General features: G+C 45.4%; 1 protein-coding gene across 1 annotated transcript in view; it reads right to left on the bottom strand.

Annotated features, from left to right (window-relative positions):
- Positions 1–11,533: 11,533 nt before the first annotated feature.
- The window catches only part of KNDC1 (kinase non-catalytic C-lobe domain containing 1), a 64,448-nt gene continuing 63,657 nt past the window's right edge, over positions 11,534–12,324 (bottom strand). Inside the window, 1 exon segment of the mRNA XM_029958602.1 lies at positions 11,534–11,624. The gene's annotated coding sequence lies outside the window, so the exon portion shown is untranslated.

Genomic DNA, 12,324 nt, shown 5'->3' on the forward strand with positions numbered 1-12,324 from the left:
GTTCTTTGCAGAACTAGTGGACAAAGAGCCCAGATAAGTTAAGTTAGCTCGAAACAAACTGGTACTTGAATTTCTATGCACGCCATTGCTACCTTGCCTGAGGACTTGTGACACCTCCACAGTTGTTCAGAATTGTACTGGCAGAATAACTAAGAGCTGAAATAAGAACTAAAGCACTTAACCTGCCTGAATACCAAAGACACGACAGGATTAGCTCCCTACTAAGTACTGTTACAGGGTAACACCAGGTCGAAGTCTAGGAGTTTAAGAGATAGTTATAAAGGAAAAGTAGCAAAGTCTACACAAGGAACACGTCGAGACCAAGAGGTCTCTTTATTTCTCCCTCCGCTTCGGTGGGATTTATCAAGTTAATTGTCATCTAATTACGTATCAAAGAAAAAGATAATGGGCAGCAATTAGATGTAATGGCCTGACAGTGTGAGATCTCTCTCGATTAGCACACAACACCGAATAACTTCACCTGGTTTTTGAAGAGGTCCCTGGAGCGGCTCCACCGTGTCTGGAAGCTGCGGGGGGGTGATATACCCCGATCCTATTCCCAGTCCCCTGATGGCTGTTCTAGCCAAATTGGGACGGGCGGTACCGGGCGCGGCTGCCAGCGGCTCCCCCACCCTGCGGTGCTAATTCAATCATGTTGCTCCCCCTCCGCTCACGCACTGCAGGGGACAAAGGCTTTGAAGTTAGCGTGCTGGCGATTTCCCCCCCTCCCATTCTCTTTTCCTCCCGGGGGAGCCCAGTTTCCAGGTTATACAGCCTCTTCCTCGAGAACCGTCGGGCCGGGAGTTCCGGCAGTTTCACCCCCAGAAGCATTAAGCTGCTCCTTAAACTGCTCCTCCCCAGCTAATCGACTCAGCCTTTTTGGTTTTTGTTGTTGTGAGTTCCACCCCCCTCCCCATTTGTAGCTGGCTTGCCCACACCGCTTGGTCCTGCCAGAGAGCATTCCGATGCTGGGGTTTATTGTGATGTGACACAAACTGGGGGGCTGCTCCCCACTGTGCTGGTGGGGCGGCCCGGAGGTTGCTGCGGGGGCGTTCGGCGGGTGCGGTGGGGGAGGAGACAGACTGTTCCCATCTCTTGCGAGGGGCTGGGAGAGGGCAGAGGGCCTGCGCTGACACCAGTGCCCCTTTATTGCTGCCAGGAATAAAACACAGTGGATGAGAAATTCAAACAAGCAGGAATAAAGCATGAAGTTTGACTTTCTTTCTCCTAGATAAAAGGAAAATCTTGCATTCATGTTTTAGTGCGAGAATTGGACCACTTTAGCAAAAATTAAATAATTTCACATATAGTTTTCTAGACCACTGGAATGTAGTAGTTACCTTCTAGAGAAAGCTGACTTTTGCAGGTGGAAGAGGAATTATCATGCGGATATTCGGAGGAATCCGCTAGTACTAGGCACTCAGCCAAGTGAGCATCATCTCTTGAATTCATTTGAGCAATTGCCGGGAAACGGAGCAATATTTGCAAGCTAGCGCTGCCAAAACACTGGAAGGCATTTCAAGTGCTTGCTAAGTATACACGTGGCCAAGGAGTCATTATGTTAAGTGACCATTAGCACTCTTTCAGAGACCGGCTTCTGCCTCTCCAGCCGTTCTGCAGCTCGTACACCCAGAGATAGGTCACCCCGTTAGTGCCACTAAGCAGCCCTCGCCCCTGGCACGAAACGCACCAGCCTCAGCCGGGACACGGGGAGCCGCATCCACCCACCCCGCACGCAGAACCACCACCTCCGAGACTGCCCCGTGGTCGGTGCAGCTTGACCGCACAGCCCCACCTGTCCCGGCGTGGACCCCCCCATCCCCGTGGGCTTAAATCATGGCAAGGATCGCAGCACTACGTGTTGCTCCGAGCAGCTCCCGTTGTCTCTTGTCTTGCTCTTAACTTTCGCACGGAGGGGAAACTGTTCCCCTGCTCGGTCGAGCCGAGCTCGGGGCGAGCGGGTACAGCCCGAGGCCGGCTCCGCACCTCTGCCCCTTCGGACGGGCCAGACTGACCCGGGACTGCAGCGGTGCCGGGGGCCGGGAGGGCAGATCCGGGGGATGAGGGCCCAGACAGAGCTGCCCCAGAAGACGTCTTACTGGGAACACTTGAGGACTCGATAAAGTGTGCTCCTGCCTCCCCCTCGTTACCCTTAGGCTGGGGAGACGGCAACACCCCCTCCTCCCCCGCACAAACCCTGTCCCCACGGAAACAGTTCCCCTCCGCAGGTGGGAGCACTTTGTTCTCCCCCTCTCCTCCTGAGTCCTTTCATCTGCCTCTCACTTTCCCCAGGCCCAGCTGCGGTGCTGCCCGTTCCCACTTCCCTTTCACCCTCTCCCCATTTGGTCCGGGGTTGGGGTGCTCCCGCAACGCTGCAGGTAGTCCCGGTCCCCGTCGGTCCCTTCAGAGCTCCCTCCCTTCGCCCCCCAGACCGCCGCTCTCGCCTCTGAGAGCGCGAGGGACTATTACTGTTCCTTTTGTACGGGGTGAGCGGAGCATTTGGAGTAGAGACGGGGTTCTCCGCTGTGGCCATACAAGATTATAAAGGGAACACCTAACCCTTCAATTATGCTCTTGAAAACGGAATAGCCACATCGACTCTCACGCTAAACACTTCTTTAAAAGTAAATTATATATTTATTGGCCTTGACTATTTTGGTATTTTAAACGTCATTGCTTTAGAGCAAGAGGAAAATATTCACCATTTCAGAGCTTTCTGGAGACATTCCAGTTTCCTAATGACATTTGAAGGAGTCTGAGAGATTTCTTCGAATAAATAAGAGTTTAGTAATACCTGACTTCGAGAAATAAGCCTCCATTGAATGGGAATTTTAATCAATTGCAAACAAATAGTAGTATCTCAAAAGGCTAGAAAAATACAGCACGGATTACAAAATAATTAATGAGACTTCCAAATGTGTCTGCAAAACCCTCTGCCCGCAGCGGGTTCTTTTTACTAGACAAATGTACTCAAGTGGCAGATTGGCCCCTGTACACAAAAGAAAAGAGGCGTTTTCAAGGATACTGACAGAGAACCTTCAGAGACCATTCATTACAGAAACCCAGATTACAAATGTGCTGGAAATCTTTCAATAATCCCTGAAATCACCTCTAAAGTGGAAATATTTATTGTTCTTTTCATGTTAGTTGACAATTGATTTTGAAAGATTTATGTCAACTTGCATGAGTCAAGGATCACTTACTTCTCAGAGCCCTTTCTCTGGCCTGAAATCAAGCCATTTTGACCATAAGTTTACTAGAACATTATTCAAATTTTAAAAGTGCACAGCACAGTGGAAAGGAATTTTACTGCCACTTACGGAAAAACAGCACTGGAATGCTAAATTTCTTTTGATCATCACTCTCATACCCCATTACCTGCATGTGAGATGATGAGATACTGTTTTGTAGATTAGAAATTTCAAGATCCTTTCCATGATCTGTTTAGGCAAGGTGTTCTTACTAATCTACTGAGGCTGCACATGAAAGCATGAAGATATATTATCATACTTATTTAGAAAGCAACTTTTTACATCTCAAGATACTACAAATATGTTTTTTAAGGATCTCCAATAAAAACATCTGTTCCACTGCTATAGCAAACCCAATATTAAGTAACAGATGTATCCACATATTTGGTTAAAGGCACAGTCCCATGACAGAAAATCCCATCTAGGAAGTAGCTGAAGGGGTTGGATACCTGTTTTAGAAGGCAGGGGGAAATTCACACTTTTTTGCACTCATGCTCAGTAAATTGCAGAGGGGCAGAACAAATCTAGATAATGAGGAGTCTATGCTTCCTTTAAGGAAGAGGAGCTTTGTTTTGGGGCGGAATGAACAGCTCTACAATCCCTGTGGAAGGAATTCACATGAAAGCTGGAAAAAAAAATAGGTTTATTAAAGGATTCCATTTATATTAGTGTTTGTCCCACTCTGTTTCTATTTTATAGTTGCCTATAAATGCAGAGGCCTGAAGTCCATAGTCCAGGTTGTCCAGCATGTCTTTGTTAAACGTTTTGTTCAGTGCTGCATCATAACTCCGCCAGGCAGTTACAGACAAGGGCAGCCCAAATATCTATCAGTAGTGCAAATCCTCTTTAGTCATAGTCCATATCAGAGGGTCAGACACCCAGCAAGAAAGCTCTGGGATCCCTGTACCCCACAAAGCAGGGTGCCGCCCAAAAGCCTACTGGCTGTGTTCTGCAGGCGCTGCTGAGGTCCAGGGCGGGTGCCGGCAGAGCCGCCAAGGTGAAGCCCTCAGAGGCGGCCCCTTGCCGGGCCAGAGGTGGTGGTCGGGCCACGTATGCGAGAGGCAAGGGCACCACACCGCCCTGAGGTCCGTAAGGGAGAGGGGGACTGCAGAAAGGCTCCGTCCTCAACTCCTGCAGCTGCCGCTTGAGCTTCATCCGGCGGTTCTGAAACCAAGTCTTGATCTGGGGGAAAAGCAAGACGGGGGAGGAAAAAGGGTGAGGTTACAACGGCACGCAGCTTGTTCTTTATCTTGTTATTTATCAGAACTACGCTGTCGTTATTCACTAAGCCCACGGCCCAGCCAGTGCCCCCCGCGCTCACCTGCACCTCGGAGAGGCGCATCCTGCCCGCCAGCTGCCGGCGCTCGGCGGCTCCCAGGTACTGCTGCCGCTGGAAGGAGCTCTCCAGGGTGCTGATCTGCTCGGCGCTGAACGCCGTGCGCAGCCGCCGCCCGCCGCGCCGCGGCTCTCGGGGCCCGAGCACTCGGGACCCTCCTCAGGCACGGGCTGCGGCGCTCCCGAGCGGCCCCGCCCGTCTGCTCCGAGGACAGGGGAGAAAGAGGAAAGGGTCAGCCACGCCCGGGAACCGCGTAGGGAATCGCCCGACTCCTTTGCCACAGCGAAGTGGTGCCTTCCCGGGGCCCCGGGGGGGTCCAGGCCCGCCCGCCCTCCTCCCCCGGCGCGGGAGCTCCAGGACGCCCCGACGGCCGCGGACACGCGGGTACCTGCAGCGGGAGTGGCCGCCACGCGCTCCCTGCTCCTGCCGCTTCTCCCGGCCCGCAGCCCGGCAGACTGCTCCCGGCTCCGCTCGCTCGAGCCGGGGCTGGAGCCAGAGCCAGGACTGGAGCCAGAGCCGGGCCGGTGGCCCGCGGAGGATGCTCGATGCGGAGAGCCTTCGGTGGGGCTCTTGAGAGCCTGGCTGCTCTGGGACAACCATTCGACGGAGAAAGGGGCCTTAGTCATCCTGCCTTGTTTCAGAGATGCCGGGAAGGAGGGTGTTGGAGAGTGCGCGCCCCTACTTTATACCTCAGCTCCCGGAGGAAAACGTTGTTTGTGTAAATACACATCAAAGGGCCAGATAAGTATCATCTAATTGCGATCAGTCCTCTCCCCCAACAAAAGATATCGTTCACACATTGCCTCAGCTCGCGGAGGCTCGGCTCCGCCGTGTCTGCCCCTGAGGAGTTCACTCCGCCATCAGTGATTTACAGCTCCTGTTACATCCTATCCCCATGCAAATGGCATTTATGGAGCTGAGCGGCCTCAAACGGCGCTGGGGAATGTACCCCCGGGGGAGCGCAAGGGGACCAGCATCCCCGGCCGGTGGCCGGAGAGTGGGCGCTGCTGCTGCTTCCGATCTACCTTCCCCTGGGATTCGCTTTTTCGTTCCTTTTCAAGCACCAGATTCACGGTTTAAAGGGTTCTTCTCAAGCCTGCTCCTCTCCAGGCCGAACACTGGGTTACCGAGACAGCCTGAGGCAGGCAATTGGAGAAACTCACTGCGTTCTCCGGGACTGCAGCATCAGGTTATAAGAACAGGCACAGGCTGAGGGGATTGAAAGGTTGTGAAACAGAAAAAGATAAATGTCAAGGTCATTGGGTTCTATGAATAGACAAGCTTCCGGTGGATTATATAAAAGTATGGTTTCTGGACTAAAGATCAGAAAATGACAATTATTGCCTCAGAATTAACATTCTGCTGAGGTTACAGAATTCCTGTCTTTCCTCCCAGATCTCTTTCAGCTATGCAGGTCACACAGGTATCTCTGCTCTCTTACTCTCCCTGTCTTTTCTCGTATTACCTACACGTGTGTTTCAGAAGTGTCCCCGTTCATCTCTGTTTTTTGTGTGCAAGAGAAACACTTGGCTGCTGCGGTAATGCCTCTATAGTATATTGGCAAAAGGTTCCTGGTGCTTTGGGGCCAGTTTTTTACTGCAGGGTAACCACGAATTCTCTCTCCTTTTCACCCTCCCCTCCCATACAAGAACTGGTGTGGAACTTCCACACCATTGATAATTCCTATTATGCCCCTGCTTGATATCACTCTGCCTCCAGAAACCATGACTGATTTGTCTGTCCTTGTTCTTGCCTCTACCACCTGCACGCAAACCCAGCGCTCTATTGTCCCTTTACCCTGAGACTGGCCTTCTTATTCTGCCACTCCTGCTGCATTTCTCATCGGTAACAGTTACTGTAACCATGCTTCTAGATATTTCTTAGACTGACAGACAGAAGTTTGGAGACTGAAACCATCATACCTGATATATGTCTAAATCTTCCAATTTATTCAGTTTTAATCTTATAAGAGATATATTTTTCCTTATATTAATGCAGTAAAAAGTTTTATTCAAACCTCTTTGTCTATCTTTTCCTAAAACAAACATTTCAACCTCTTGTCCACTCCAGATGTAGTAGCTACATCCATTCATCGTGAAATCCTATAGGTTTTTGTTTGGCAGAAAATTGTTTCATTGAAACATATTCAAGTTTGACTTCTGAACACGTTTTAACTCTGTCTTTCCTTGGCTGTTCATCCTCATGGCATACTCTGAGTCCTGCTCTGCTCTACCAGTGATGACACTGTTCAAGAGTTTGTCTCTAACCAAATAAAAATATAAACACGATTGTCACCTTTATTTAAAGGTGTCTAATAACCGATTTAGAACCACAACCATGCATGACCAGAGCCCTCCCAGAGCCCTTTGTTTCTGGCCTGTGTAGGTAGGGATCAACATTGCACCATGCACTGCAGCAGCAGCCTGAGCCCACTAAACAAGCTTCCTGCAGGAAACTGAGGCAACCGGTATAAACATGTCTAAATAAACATTCAAGCCTTAATATCTCCCATATATGTTATCTACTTAAAGAAGTCCACAAACATCTCTAGCATGGACAAAGCCCTGCAGGATATATATATATTTGTGGGTTTTTTCACCATATGAAGGTGTTAGATATCTAATTACTTGAAATCTCATCCATATATCCTTCCCAAGCATTTTTTTATTAACAATGAAAAGTTTAGAATGTTTACTTGACCAAATTGTTCAAGATAGCTTTTAAATTTCCTCTATTTTATAACACCTCCCCCCACACCCGTCTTCCCCCTCCCCACCTCAAATATTCCAAGCACGGGTTATTTCTTAACTATTATTTTCATTAAGAAAATGTGAAGACTACCCCCACCACAAACCTGAGCAAATGTTTTAAAATACCAGAACTTCTGAGCATTAGACAATTCTGTTGGCAACATATTTCACAGAGCAGACCAAGCAGGTGTGTGATGGAGAGGAGACATACAGGAATCTGCTCTGTTCACTCAATTACTAAATGACAAGTCCCTTGAGTCAGCTGTACTTAACACGTGGCCTGGCAGCAACCTCTCCAGTCAGTATTGGGAATACCAGTGCCACTGCCTGCTTGCAGAATCCTGGCAAGCCTTCCCAGCAGTCAGGCAAAATGCCATTATCAAGGACTAAACTCTCATGAATGTCAGAAAAAGGAAGTGTAACTTTTCTGCAAGCTTCCTGCTCAATATAAATCTTTCTGATTACTTTAACAGCATTCTGCATCACAGATGGGGCAAAATCCTGTCCTAATGAGATCAATACCTCCCATGTGCCTGGAATTATTTCCATTCTTAGTATCTACAGAATATTATACATAACTATAAATAATGTACTTACATGCTACTTACATTCTTATGTATGTTATATATCTCTAAACAAATGTTTTTTTAAAGTATGAAAGAGTCTATCTCCATTATGTCAACAAAGAAGGACACTTGGAAAACTGTTGTATAGGACAAAAAGAATACATGACCTATGATGGAGCTCTAAAAAAGAGAAAATCTTGAGTTTTAGCATCCACTGATACATCTGCCTTTACATATTTTAAAACATTTTTATCATCTGAGCTGCAAATTACGTCTTTATACACTGCTGGTTTATTAATTGCATTGTATTGAAGCAAATGGCACTGCAGAAAGATGGTGTCATATGTTGAGCTCCCAGAGCCACAAACTGATCACATTGTGACAAGGTTAAACCAAATCTCATTTCGATTACACATAAAATGTACAAATATCCTGGATAGATGGCAGATGACTTCTGAATGAAATGACTGCTACAACATTTAACAGATGCTAGTTTAATTTTATCTGAAATTCTTAAGCTGCCTTCTTTCTGTTTCTATTATTCATTAGATGCTTGTTTGAAAACCTTCTGCTAAATTGTGATTCAGAAATACCATGTTTAAAATCAAGTGATATTACCAATGAGATGAAAACCTGCTCACACTAATGAAATTTGTCAGAGTAGAGATCAGGAACAGATAGTGGCTTTTACTCTGCAACTATAGGGAGGCAGAGACAAAGAGCTCAGACATACCAACATGATTGCCACTAGCAGGAGTCTGAAGATCCATTTACCGTAGTAGATAATGGCAATACTTTATGCAGATGTTTGCAGAATACACAGATGCCCTCTGTGGAGTCAGCACCTTCCCGTTCAGCTTTGAAGAAATGTGTACACACCACGCTTGTTTTGTGCTGAGGAGGTTCTGCAGAACTACCTAGTACTGCTTGGATCCCGACTAGGTAGTTGATAATAGAAATATTTTGGGATAACAGCTTGGCCTTTGAGAATTAATTGCTGCTCCACATCTTCCAGCCCAAAGCTCGGCTCTGCCCTAGTGAGCCAGTTCAGAGCCCTGCAGAGGGGCAGGATTGTGCTGAGATATTCCTTCTCTGCTGAAGCTATGAGGGAACTGAAGAGAGAGTAGTCAAGGGTTGCCAAGTACCTTAAGTTCCCCACAGATACTGGAGAAAACTGCTACCACTTGGCTTTGCTGCAGTGGGGGTACACAAGATCAAAGGAAGGGACTGTCATTTTGTACCAGCAGATGACCCTTTACCGTAACAGTGGAGGGTCCTCGGAGACCAGAGTAGAGTGAATCTGTGGTCCTCTGGAGTAGCTAGATGGTGAAGCAACTCAAAGATTAAAAAAAAGGCAGTTTATGTCACACAGGAAGATGTGTGTTCACCTGTGGACATGCAGATGTCCTGGGAAGGCCTGCCGGGGAAGCAAGGGCTGCTGGCATCTACTGTACAATAGAGTCTTTGCCTTGAGTGTTTATCCAACCATTCCATTGCTGAGTAATCACTATTTAGGACTTAAAAGCATTAAAAACAATGGTTAGAGGCCATTTGTATTATCACTTATTATAATCTTTCCTCTTTGACAAGAATAAGAACTATTTTTCCATGAGGAATTTAAAGACCATATGCACAGAAATACCACGAGGGCCTGAAATAAACATAGTGACAATGCATAGATAAAAATTAAATGTTTCATCATGTTCAGAATTGATCTAAATCAACACAGCACTCAAAATGCCAAGAGCTCCCATGGCTCCTTAACACAGGCCTGCACCAGCAGCTAAGCAGAATCAGTGAAATGTTTTAAAAAGATATACATTCTGTAGAGATGCTGCAAATATTAATAAAACACTTAAGCATATGATGCTTTTAACGGTTCCTTACCCATATTTAAACTTATCAAAAAATTAAAATTCAGTATGAATCAGGACTACATTTAAAAGATGTACGGCTGTTGGTAGAGAAGCAAGCTTCAGCGCCAGATGTATTTATTTATTAATTATTCATTTATTATTAGACAAACTATTATAGTTTCAGGAATGTAAATCCTTCTTCAGCACTCATTGCTATCACATTGCCATTGAGAGAGATCTCTATGGACACTGCTCAAACAAAACTACTCAGAAGTCTGTAGTTGGTTTAATTCTGTCTAGAGTAGTAATTAGACTTTAAAAACTATTATTTAAAAGGAAGCAGCATGAAAAGGGGCTTTAGAAATGGTTTTATTTTCCAAAGTAGATAGGTATTAATTGTTAGATGCATAAATATGCTTTAGGATCTGGGTTGTTTTAAAAATATGAATTATCTAGAGATTTGAGATGCATTTACAAGGAATAATGTGCATATGCAAATTTACATAAATCCCACTGGTTTGAGTAACTGTTCAGAACATTCAAACTAACAATCTGATTAAGATCACAAAATGTCACACTTGAAATCTTTTCAAAACCTAACAGGCTAATTTCACATTTTACATCAAGGCCTTTTTCTTTGTCAGTCTGCTGAAGGATATTTTTTTTCATGATGGTTACTTCTAAAATTACATTGAACAACATAGAAAAGTAAGAATGCATTAAATCAGAAATTTTCCATTACATTCATGTTTCCCACAAATACTTTCTAAAGAAATTTAGCAATACTGACCAAAGCATTTATCATTCTTGAAAGTAATTTTTCACTTCCAGCTATTAAAGAATGAATCATTTTCCCCCTTGATTTTAGAATTAGCATTTGAGCATGATGAGTCAGTCAGCAGGAGAATGAGCTATCACAGCGGGCAGCCTTGGGTCATCTATCACCCTTTGTGCCCATCCTGGTTTATGCCATACAATGCAGCTTTGAAACGCATTGGTCCCAGCAGTGAAAATGTTTTACTGACTCTTCCTTCCCTTAACTTACACCTAATATAAATCAGGTCTTTGTACTACTCCAAAACCAGTCTGTTCAAATTAAACGGAAATAAATGTTACCTTTTTTTTTTCCTGACTTCAAGGCTCTTCTCCATTTCTCATTTCTAGCTATTTTCCCCTCTTCTGTATTCCTCACTATACACCATTTCTTCCTATTTTCTTTATTCCAGTCACTTTCATCAAGCATCCTGCAAATGTTGCTATTGGCTGAAGAAGAGAATAACTTTGGCAGGATATATAACTGTAGCAACAGAGCATAAACTCAGTAAGTCTACCTTCACTGTGTACCAAACAGGGAGCACAGACATGTCCTAACATCCCCTCTCAGTTTACTGATAAGGGAAAACCTGGGCTTAGCAGGTGAGGGCAGGAATGTAATTAGGTAAGATGCTTAACACTGCCCCTGTAACCTGCGATTTGACGTCTAAGTTTCCTCCGAGCAATGCAGCGTACATCTTTTGCCAGGTTTTTACAGGAATGAGTGCATTACACGTGGATAGAGGGTAATTGAGATATAAAATTATGAAGCTGTTTTTGCGTGTTTTCTAAAAGATTAAAGGGAGCAGTTGAATGCCGAATGCAAATGCATGCTAGTTTTAAAACACATTAAAAAAACCCCCACAAAACCAAAAACAAACCCTGCCATTTTGTGTTTGGATGTTTCTAATGGGCAGATTTGAGGCAGACGTCCGGAAGACCGTTTTTCACGTTACCTTTGCTCACAGTGCGCGACACGTACATCTAAAAGTCTGCGAAGGGTCTCTTGTGCCACCTCCTGGTTATATTGAGACTTCACATCCAGGAAATTACTACATAAAGGAAGGGAAAAGTTGTAGAAATTTAGCTGAGGCAGTGACAGAATCCTAGAACCATTGAGGTTGGAAAAAACCTTTAAGATCATCGAGTTCAGCCATTAACCCAGCACTGCCACGTCCACCACTAAACCACGTCCCTAAGTGCCACATATACACATGAACACTCCAGGGATGGTGACTCTGCTCTCAGCAGCTGACTCCCCCAACACATGAATGTGCACAGCAGGCTTGAGCTCTAACCCCTCTGCTGCTTTTAGCATGAATCATTTATGCAAATAAAACCTTGAAGATTAAAGTGACTGGAATACAATTAAATTAATAAGCAAATTAATAGCATTCCCTGATTGCAGTTAAGTATTTGAATGTGTACTCATTTACTTTACTGAGACACACAGGACTGAAGATCTCTACTGAGTCCCTCTCCCTTCACAGGGACAGGAACAAGTGGGCCTGTGCACTTACGACAGTTTTATCTCATCTGTTCTTACAAACTTACAGGAAAAGGGATCCTACAGGTGCATTACAGAAGGGTAACCTATTCCAGTGCTTCATGTGAAGCTTTCCAATGTAAAACCTGACACAGAATCACCTTTGCTTCAAATCTAATAGTGCTTGACTTAAACTTCACAGAACATGAAAAACCCCCTCACTCTGCAACTACTACAGCTTTTTACAGCAACATTTCATATTCACA

Source organism: Manacus vitellinus, unplaced genomic scaffold (assembly GCF_001715985.3).
Source record: "Manacus vitellinus isolate BGI_N305 unplaced genomic scaffold, ASM171598v3 scaffold_15_pilon, whole genome shotgun sequence".
In the NCBI taxonomy this organism is placed as follows: domain Eukaryota; kingdom Metazoa; phylum Chordata; class Aves; order Passeriformes; family Pipridae; genus Manacus; species Manacus vitellinus.